Source organism: Haliotis rubra, unplaced genomic scaffold, assembly GCF_003918875.1.
Source record: "Haliotis rubra isolate DU_JTF1 unplaced genomic scaffold, ASM391887v1 Scf279, whole genome shotgun sequence".
In the NCBI taxonomy this organism is placed as follows: domain Eukaryota; kingdom Metazoa; phylum Mollusca; class Gastropoda; order Lepetellida; family Haliotidae; genus Haliotis; species Haliotis rubra.
In genome coordinates this window covers 373,688-384,734 of record NW_025766880.1, presented here as the reverse complement: position 1 = coordinate 384,734, position 11,047 = coordinate 373,688, and the positions used below count along the sequence as shown (strand labels likewise).

At 42.0% G+C, this 11,047-nt stretch overlaps 1 long non-coding RNA gene across 1 annotated transcript; it reads right to left on the bottom strand.

The window, feature by feature from the left end:
• Window positions 1-4,633: 4,633 nt before the first annotated feature.
• LOC124281085 lies at window positions 4,634-9,970 on the bottom strand. Its single transcript, XR_006899840.1, has 3 exons — window positions 9,782-9,970; window positions 8,299-8,333; window positions 4,634-4,703 (listed from the first exon to the last, which is right to left on the bottom strand). It is a non-coding gene; the product is annotated as an uncharacterized LOC124281085 (long non-coding RNA).
• Between the last annotated feature and the right edge of the window lie 1,077 nt (window positions 9,971-11,047).

Sequence of the window (11,047 nt, the reverse complement as noted above, 5' to 3'; positions counted from 1 at the left end):
GTCTAACAAACATTTCATTACCTAGCTCTTCCCGGAACATTCCTGCATCATCGGTTTATGTGATTGTCTAACAAACATTTCATTACCTAGCTCTTCCCGGAACATTCCTGCATCATCGGTTTATGTGATTGTCTAACAAACATTTCATTACCTAGCTCTTCCCGGAACATTCCTGCATCATCGGTTTATGTGATTGTCTAACAAACATTTCATTACCTAGCTCTTCCCGGAACATTCCTGCATCATCGGTTTAAACGTTTTGTTCACTAAATTTCTAGAAATAAAAGATGTGTTGCAAAAATATAGTTTTGTTTCATTTTTCACGATGATCCTGCCAATGTTCCCATATTGGAGTATACCGGCACCTCTGGAACCGTTTGTGATATCACTATGAAAATTTGGATTTTTCTTAGTTACACAATTATGAGATTTGCCTGTAAATTTAAAGTGTTTCTGATCTAGTACCGGTATGATAAACGTTAAAGCCATGGAAGCAAATGTTATACCTTCGTCACTGTCTGACACTTTTGGTTTGGAAATCAGGTTGATGTCCAACAGTCAGGTATGCATGGTTACAGGGATCTAAATGACGCATAGATGCCATAAGAACCTGATGGGCGGTGGGATCCTGATAAACGTTCGTACGAGGGCCCGGGTTTTCTTTCCCAAATGGGAACAACTTGTGAAGCCAATTTTTGTTGTCACCCTCCATGATATTACTTTAATGATAAAAGCAGCGTCAAACTATTCTCTCTCACCCACTACTGGACTATTTGTCTGAGGTTATGTTGTAAGTGAGCAGGTTAATGTGAGGCTTCCATACATTGTATGGCAGGGGATCCCGGTGGACCACTGAAACGAAGCATCTGCTTGAATTACTGCAGCTCACCCTACCTCACGTACTTGTACGCGAATCCAGAGGTAGTTGGATGGCGTGCAGAGGCCGTACTTGGGATTCATGTTGTCGAACGTTTTAAAGATGATTGGTTATTAACCCAATAACGCCTTATTTTATAGATTTTTCAACTTCCGTGGGCAAACTGCTACCCCTCTTTTAAAATAATGTATATGCGTGGCACCTACACAAGATCCTACGACTGTCACCACTACGGTAGTTAAGACCCGTGACAATTCAGGATAACAGTAAAACTCCACAGCAACACATGCTTGCCACAAGAGACAGTTCAATGGATTGCATGGTCAAGATAACAGTAAAGCTCCCCAGCATCACATGCCTGCCACAAGAGACAGTCCAATGGATTGCATGGTCAGGATAACAGTAAAGCTCCCCAGCATCACATGCCTGCCACAAGAGACAGTTCAATGGATTGCATGGTCAGGATAACAGTAAAGCTCCCCAGCATCACATGCCTGCCACAGAGAGACAGTCAATGGATTGCATGGTCAGGATAACAGTAAAGCTCCACAGCATCACATGCCTGCCACAAGAGACAGTCTAATGGATTGCATGGTCAGGATAACAGTAGAGCTCCCCAGCATCACAAGCCTGCCACAAGAGACAGTCCAATGGATTGCATGGTCAGGATAACAGTAAAGCTCCCTGGCATCACAAGCCTGCCACAAGAGACAGTCCAATGGATTGCATGGTCAGGATAACAGTAAAGCTCCCCAGCATCACATGCCTGCCACAAGAGACAGTCTAATGGATTGCATGGTCAAGATAACAGTAGAGCTCCCCAGCATCACAAGCCTGCCACAGAGACAGTCCAATTGATTGCATGGTCAAGATAACAGTAGAGCTCCCCAGCATCACAAGCCTGCCACAAGAGACAGTCCAAAGGATTGCATGGTCAGGATAACAGTAAAGCTCCACAGCATCATAAGCCTGCCACAAGAGACAGTCCAAAGGATTGCATGGTCAGGATAACAGTAAAGCTCCCCAGCAACACAAGCCTGCACACAAGACAGTTCAATGGATTGCATGGTCAAGATAACAGTAGAGCTCCCCAGCATCACAAGCCTGCCACAAGAGACAGTCCAATTGATTGCATGGTCAAAATAACAGTAGAGCTCCACAGCATCACAAGCCTGCCACAAGAGACAGTCCAAAGGATTGCATGGTCAAGATAACAGTAGAGCTCCACAGCATCACATGCCTGCCACAAGAGACAGTTCAATGGATTGCATGGTCAAGATAACAGTAAGAGCTCCACAGCATCACAAGCCTGCCACAAGAGACAGTCTAATGGATTTCATGGTCAGGATAACAGTAAAGCTCACAGCAGCACATGTTTGCCACAAGAGACAGTCCAATGGATTGCATGGTCAAGATAACAGTAAAGCTCCCCAGCATCACATGCCTGCCACAGGAGACAGTCCAATGGATTGCATGGTCAGGATAACAGTAAAGCTCCCCAGCATCACATGCCTGCCACAAGAGACAGTCTAATGGATTGCATGGTCAAGATAACAGTAAAGCTCCCCAGCATCACAAGCCTGTCACAAGAGACAGTCCAATGGATTGCATGGTCAGGATAACAGTAAAACTCCACAGCATCACAAGCCTGCCACAAGAGACAGTCAAAGGATTGCATGGTCAGGATAACAGTAAAGCTCCCCAGCAACACAAGCCTGCCACAAGAGACAGTCTAATGGATTGCATGGTCAAGATAACAGTAGAGCTCCCCAGCATCACAAGCCTGCCACGAGAGACAGTCCAATTGATTGCATGGTCAAGATAACAGTAGAGCTCCACAGCATCACAAGCCTGCCACAAGAGACAGTCCAAAGTTGCATGGTCAAGATAACAGTAGAGCTCCACAGCATCACAAGCCTGCCACAAGAGACAGTCCAAAGGATTGCATGGTCAAGATAACAGTAGAGCTCCACAGCATCACAAGCCTGCCACAAGAGACAGTCCAGATTGCATGGTCAGGATAACAGTAAAGCTCCCCAGCAACACAAAGCCTGCCACAAGAGACAGTCTAATGGATTGCATGGTCAAGATAACAGTAGAGCTCCCCAGCATCACAAGCCTGCCACGAGAGACAGTCAATTGATTGCATGGTCAAGATAACAGTAGAGCTCCACAGCATCACAAGCCTGCCACAAGAGACAGTCCAATGGATTGCATGGTCAGGATAACAGTAAAGCTCCAGAGCATCACAAGCCTGCCACAAGAGACAGTTCAATGGATTGTATGGTCAATATAACAGTAAAGCTCCACAGCATCACAAGCCTGCCACAAGAGACAGTTTAAAGGATTGCATGGTCAGGATAACAGTAAAGCTCCACAGCATCACAAGCCTGCCACAAGAGACAGTCCAAAGGATTGCATGGTCAGGATAACAGTAAAGCTCCCCAGCATCACAAGCCTGCCACAAGAGACAGTCCAATTGATTGCATGGTCAAGATAACAGTAGAGCTCCACAGCATCACAAGCCTGCCACAAGAGACAGTCCAAAGGATTGCATGGTCAAGATAACAGTAGAGCTCCCAGCATCACAAGCCTGCCAAAGAGAGACAGTTCAATGGATTGCATGGTCAAGATAACAGTAGAGCTCCACAGCATCACAAGCCTGCCACAAGAGACAGTCTAATGGATATCATGGTCAGGATAACAGTAAAGCTAGCAACACATGCTTGCCACAAGAGACAGTCAAAGGATTGCATGGTCAAGATAACAGTAGAGCTCCACAGCATCACAAGCCTGCCACAAGAGACAGTTCAATGGATTGCATGGTCAAGTTAACAGTAGAGCTCCACAGCATCACAAGCCTGCCACAAGAGACAGTCCAAAGGATTGCATGGTCAAGATAACAGTAGAGCTCCACAGCATCACAAGCCTGCCACAAGAGACAGTTCAATGGATTGCATGGTCAAGATAACAGTAGAGCTCCACAGCATCACAAGCCTGCCACGAGAGACAGTCTAATGCATGGTCAGGGATAACAGTAAAGCTAGCAACACATGCTTGCCACAAGAGACAGTCAATGGATTGCATGGTCAAGATAACAGTAAAGCTCCCCAGCATCACATGCCTGTCACAAGAGACAGTCCAATGGATTGCATGGTCAGGATAACAGTAAAACTCCACAGCAGCACATGCTTGCTACAAGGGACAGTCCAATGGATTGCATGGTCAGGATAACAGTAAAGCTCCCCAGCATCACATGCCTGCCACAAGAGACAGTCCAATGGATTGCATGGTCAAGATAACAGTAAAGCTCCACAGCATCACATGCCTGCCACAAGAGACAGTTCAATGGATTGCATGGTCAGGATAACAGTAAAGCTCCCCAGCATCACATGCCTGCCACAAGAGACAGTTCAATTGATTGCATGGTCAAGATAACAGTAAAGCTCCCCAGCATCACATGCCTGCCACAAGAGACAGTCGTATCCAAAAATGCTTATCTAATCCCAATTCGTTCGTATCGTCAACTGGAGTATTTAGGAAATAGTCCTGCTGTTCTACTCAAAGAGGTTCCTTTGTGAAAAATCTACGAAGGATTGGTAATGACGAGGGTGCTAACTCACCAAAACCCCTGTTTTCCAAGAGAGTACAAACTGACCTACCCTCCTCCTAGGTACTGTTTTCTAATGATGAAATCGCCAACTATCCAAAACTACTATAGTTTATAATATCTACTAAGGAGAATTCTACTCACCAAAACCTCCTTCCACAGAATGTAGCCTGCCAACGACAACGTTGCTAGCAAGAAAAAGATGGCAACGACAACCTGAAAGAGACACCGTTGAGGGTTGCATGGGGCATTACACGCAGAACATTTCATTGACAGTCTATATGGTCAATCAGAAGTCGAAGATACTGTTCACTATTCACGAGCGACTGAGGTTAAACTGGGCGTGGCAATGTTGGTTCTGTTGTCGCGTGAACAGTTCTTGAACTGAACAGATGGTTATATAAACATTATGTATTTGATGTTATACAGTTTTACAAATCGATAATGTATAATCACTATACCTTGAGAAGACAAACCTGGTTCACATGACGGGTGGATTAAGACTTGCTTTGGTTTGTTTGTTGAATGCATTTATTTATTTATTTTTTTATTTATTTATTTATTTTTTTATTTATTTATTTATTTATTTATTTATTTATTTATTTATTTATTTATTTATTTATTTATTTAAATGTACATATTTTTCTTGGGGGGGGGTGGGGGTTAGTTTGATGTTTGAAACTTTTATGGGTTGTATTGCTACACAGTTCTTATAGGATATCCTCACTTACTGTTATGTGGCAGTGTGTGTGGAGGGGGGTAGCCCGTTACGCTGAAGACCGGGGTTCCATTCCCCACATGGGTACAAAGTGTGAAGTCCCCCGATGTGATATTAATTACTGGAATATTGCTAACAGCGGCGTAAAACTAAACTCACTCACTACTCTAAAGCCAGAGGTACGTACAGCTGCTATAAACGGGCCGACAGATGCTAGACAGATGTCATGTACTGTAATCAAGCTTCACGTCGTGTGTGACATGCTAGTGCCATGTTGTAGCCACATGACATTGTGGACCGCCTCCGTGGTGTAGTGGTTAGAGCGGAAGGTCGCGGGTTCGATCCTCGACCGCGTCATACCAAAAGACGTTAAAATATGGTACTTGTTGGTCCCTGTCTGGCGCTCGGCATTAATGGGTACAACAAGGACTGGTCGGCTCGGAGTCAGTATAATGTGTCTGAGTGAGGTATTCATGCTTCACTGCGGCATGGTATCTCAGTGGGCTAGCACTATAAAACCAGCTTAAGTCTGGGCTAGTACAAGCAGCCGCACATACACATACACACGCATGCACATCGTCATATGAGCGAAATATTCTCAAGCACGACGTAAAACCCAATTTCACCTCACCTCACCTCACATGACATTGGGGGCGGTGGGGTAGCCTAATGGTTAAAGCGTTGGCTCGTCACGCCGAAGACCCGGGTTCGAATCCCCGCATGGGCACAATGTGTGAAGCCCATTTCTGGTGTCCCCCGCCGTGATGTTGCTGGAATATTGCTAAAAGCGGCGTAAAACCAAACTCAGTCAGTCAGTCACATGACATTGTGTGCTGTAAACTCGACTCGAAGCGCAAGGCGATGAAGCGTACGTAATATACCTGCTTCCGATCATATTGTTGATAACGGTTGTTACTGCATATAAAGATTACAAGATCCTTCTCTGGCAAATTCGATGGTACATTACGATTTGTCATAGCAATATCGAGGTTGAATATATATATAAACGGCAGATTCATTATGATCTACATATGACATTCACTGTGTATGACAACAGCCAGAATTATAACAATATATGGGCGCACATATATATGTTTCTATAGCGGAAAAGGTATTTTGGTGCTCGTTATGAGTCGCGGACACATTTCTGTTCCATGGTTTTGAAACGGCCCTATAAAACCGTTTTAATTCACATAACGTTTTCCACATTGTACTAGCTTTGATTCTGATCTTTGCGAGAAAGTGCAAATATCTCTGACAAAAATCGCGTGCAATTATTAAACTCATCGTAAGGAAATCAAACAGTAACGAGTATGTCGAATACAGGCCCGCAGGAGAGGTTAATGTTATAAGCATCCACTCATTGTCAAACATCCACATTAACTGATGATCAAGTGAGTGAGTGAGTGAGAGAATTTAGTTCACGCCGCTTTTAGAAATATTCCAGCAATATCACGGGACACAAGAAATGGGACTGAGAACAAGAGAGAGGTAATGTAAATGAGGTAAATGAAAATTGAAAGAACTAATAGTCATCAGAAGTTGTGTGTTCTGCGGGAAATGTTCCTTTGGGTTGTTGTTGTGGTGGTGGTGGTGGTTTTCAAAGCTTTAAATCAAATTATTTTAGTGTCGAAGAGCATTGTAGCCTTAGCGCCAGAACAGAACATTTCGGGGTTATAATATCGCTAACTTATGATGTCTTCAAATAAAAATAAGAGCTGTGCTGAAATTAACTAAGGTGTATAGATTCTTTGTATTTTGATAAACGGTAGTGGACATTTTTATGTCGGGAACTCTAGACGTAGCTACTAGGTATGGGCTGATAGTCACTCTTGTCTCGGACATAAAGTTCTAGACATTGGTATGGGTTAGTGGACATGCTAGCAACGGGACATCTGGACTTTGATATGGGTTAGTTGACATTCTAGCACCGGGACATCTAGACTTCGATATGGGTTAGTGAACATTCTAGCTCGGAAAGTCTATAGACTTTGATATGGGTTAGTGAACATTCTAGCCTCGGGACATCTGGACTTTGATATGGGTTAGTGAACATTCTAGCCTCTGAAAGTCTATAGACTTTGATATAGGCTATAGGTGACATTCCTTGTAAATATGATGTACCCAATGAAGTTCGTATTTTCCATGGAGAGGTGTTACAAATAACTCTACAAAAGGAGTGTTTACATTATCACAAATCCACAAATAGCACACACAATGTGACGGAAGGGGGAAGTCAATACCGACCCATTGACTGAATACAGGGCTGGTAAACACCTCACCTCGTACATCCTGTTAACTCAGTGCATTTAACTACGTTAGCTTATCTTTATGCATTTCAATTTTAGAATAACCGTTTGTTTAACGGGATTGTGATGGTGTTATGGCTTTAGGGCGACGTGGGCCTATTTGCGCCCAACACATTGACTTGACTTGATATGATTCACAAGGTATTATATCGCAAAAGAGAATCGTTAAAATAACATACGGAGGCGTCAGCATTATTAATATCCATTTGAATTCACATACACAAATAAATTAATGATGGGGAAATAGAAAAGACATTAGAATATCTTCTACTTCTTATAAGGGATTAAAACCTAAAGTATAAAGTTGTTTACGTGTATGTGTGCGCGTGCGTGGCTGCCTCCCTGCCTGCGTTTGTGTGTGCGTGCGTGTATCGCAGTTGTCCAGGTATATTTTCTTGTATCAACCCCTTAATCAATACGTGTCTAGTCAAATCTCAATATGTGTAGTTAGTAAGTAAATATACTGACATTTCCTTTCATATGTGAAGTGCGCATTTCTTAAGACATATCACTTATTGAAAATGTTAACCAATGAATTTCTTTTACAGGCGATTGTCGTCAGTTCTATTTTTAATCCTTTAAATCCAAATCGTTTTAAACCCGCACGTTAAAATACGTGTCGATGGTACCCCATCACTTTATTTAAATCTGTCTTGTATAGTGACATATGAAATAGCAAATATAGGCATACGTTTGTATATATATAGTCGTCATGCTTTGTTGTACTAAAACGTAATGCACTTTACTCTGAACAACGCTCGAAAACAATTATACGGCAACCTACCCATAGCTTCGACGTTGGTCGGTTCTCAGGCATGACTGCAATAAAACACAAGTACCGTATAAAGACAGAGTTGACAGTTTAGTTCAGTTGGATATCTGTAGATAATGCCGCACTCATCAGTGCTTGGGTATCCCCGTCCAATGTTTCCCATACAATCCATTAACATCACCAATGCTTGGGTATTTCAGACCTTAGTTTCCCATACAATCCATTAACATCACCAATGATTAAAATGTTGGTATTCTAGTCCTTAGTTTCCCATATAATCTATTATCATCATCCGTGATTGGGTATTTCAGACCTTAATTTCCCATACAATACATTATCATCACCACTGCTTGGGTATTCTAGTCCTTAGTTTCCCATACAATCAATTATCATCATCCGTGATTGGGTATTCTAGTCCTTAGTTTCCCATACAATCCATTATCATCATCAGTGATTGGGTATTCTAGTCCTTAGTTTCCCATACAATCCATTATCATCATCAGTGATTGGGTATTCTAGTCCTTAGTTTCCCATACAATCATCATTATCATCATCCCATACAATCTATTATCATCATCAGTGATTGGGTATTCTAGTCCTTAGTTTCCCATACAATCCATTATCATCATCAGTGATTGGGTATTCTAGTCCTTAGTTTCCCATACAATCCATTATCATCATCAGTGATTGGGTATTCTAGTCCTTAGTTTCCCATACAATCCATTATCATCATCCGTGATTGGGTATTCTAGTTTTTCCCATACAATCCATTATCATCATCAGTGATTGGGTATTCTAGTCCTTAGTTTCCCATACAATCCATTATCATCATCCGTGATTGGGTATTCTAGACCTTAGTTTCCCATACAATCCATTATCATCATCAGTGATTGGGTATTCTAGTCCTTAGTTTCCCATACAATCCATTATCATCATCAGTGATTGGGTATTCTAGACCTTAGTTTCCCATACAATCCATACAATCCATTATCATCATCCATTATCATCATCAGTGATTGGGTATTCTAGTCCTTAGTTTCCCATACAATCCATTATCATCATCCGTGATTGGGTATTCTAGTCCTTAGTTTCCCATACAATCCATTATCATCATCCAATGATTGGGTATTTCAGACCTTAGTTTCCCATACAATCCATTATCATCATCAGTGATTAAAGACCTGTTCCCATACAATCCATTATCATCTAGTCCTTAGTTTCCCATACAATCCATTATCATCATCAGTGATTGGGTATTCTAGACCTTAGTGGTTAATTGTGTAAATGTTTCTACGTCAAAACTGTCCGAATTCGTTAAGAGTATATCTGTCTATTTTCTCACTGTATACAACATTTTCATGTTGTCGTTTGATCCCCTTTTGATTCTAGTGTAACTATAACTGTTTGGTTTCTAGTTAGTGTATATCATACGCTAAAGAAACACCATCCACATTTAGTGATAAATACCCCACCGAATCACCCACAATAAACCTACCTTGAGATGTGTATTCGTTCTTTCCCTGTAGCGTTAGTGAAACGGTCGCAAACTACGCAGTGTCTTATACATCATCATCCGGGGTAAGGCACCGAGCAACTTGAATCATTCCTTGTACTGTCTGACAGTGGAACCTCAAAAACAAGGGAGGTAACCGTTGAAGAGTAACTCCATGTTCTGATGTTTCTGAAATGCGTCTTTTGTTAACAGAAGCCTTTCATATTTACTGAACATATTTAACTATGTCGAGCATCTACTATCAGCTGCCACTGGGATACGGACTTATATTCAGCTAACCTGTCAGTTTGGTGGGGTGCAGTATGTGGGTGTGTACTGACATCGTTGAAAAGAGGAACATGGTTTTCCCTGAATTCTGAAGGCATAGACCTTGAACCTACCACTTGTAAGACGTGCGTGTTGTCTCAATCAAAATTACGGCAAAACAAGAGAAACAGAGGGTCGGTTTTATATCGTTACAGTTATTATACTGGTAAATTACCCACAAGATGTTTTACTGAAAAATGTAGAAAAGATTTGTTTCTTGATCTTAAGAAAATACGTCAATTCAAGCGTTACACAATACCCAGTCACATATGGCTATGGGAAATACGTCATGCATACTGCTCATGTATTAATAGGGATAGGGTGTCACGTGTGATCTGTATATGTCATTGGAGGAATATACCTTGTGAAAAGTTGGGTAGTGTGATCTCTTAACATGCCGCCATCATGCAACAACAGTAAAGGGCGTGTGTTTGGCGTGGTCCTCTATCATGACCTGGGAATATAGGTATATTCTGAATGAAAAACAATCCAGATTATTATTTTATAAACGTCCACACAGATCTATTCAACATGAAATAAACATCGAAGAAAATATAGATTTTAGACTAGAGACGTGTCTGGTATAATGAAAGGTTATGTTCGGCTATAGCAGGTGTAAGGTAGTCTTAAAAAACACATTAGTGGGTGAGATCACGGCAGGGAAACTCGGTAAACAGACACACTGGACGGTCGCTATGGCCGCGAGTGTTGGATGAGGAGTGGGGGTCAAAGTTAAATTCTTTCACGGAGCTCACAGGTGACACTGTGTGTTTATACAAGGAACAAAGGATGGTGATAGAAAAAGAGGTGAGGTGAGGTGAAATTGGGTTTAACGTCGTGCTTGAGAATATTTCGCTCATATGACGACGTGCATGCGTGTGTATGTGTATGTGCGGCTGCTTGTACTAGCCCAGACTTAAAGCTGGTTTTATAGTGCTAGCC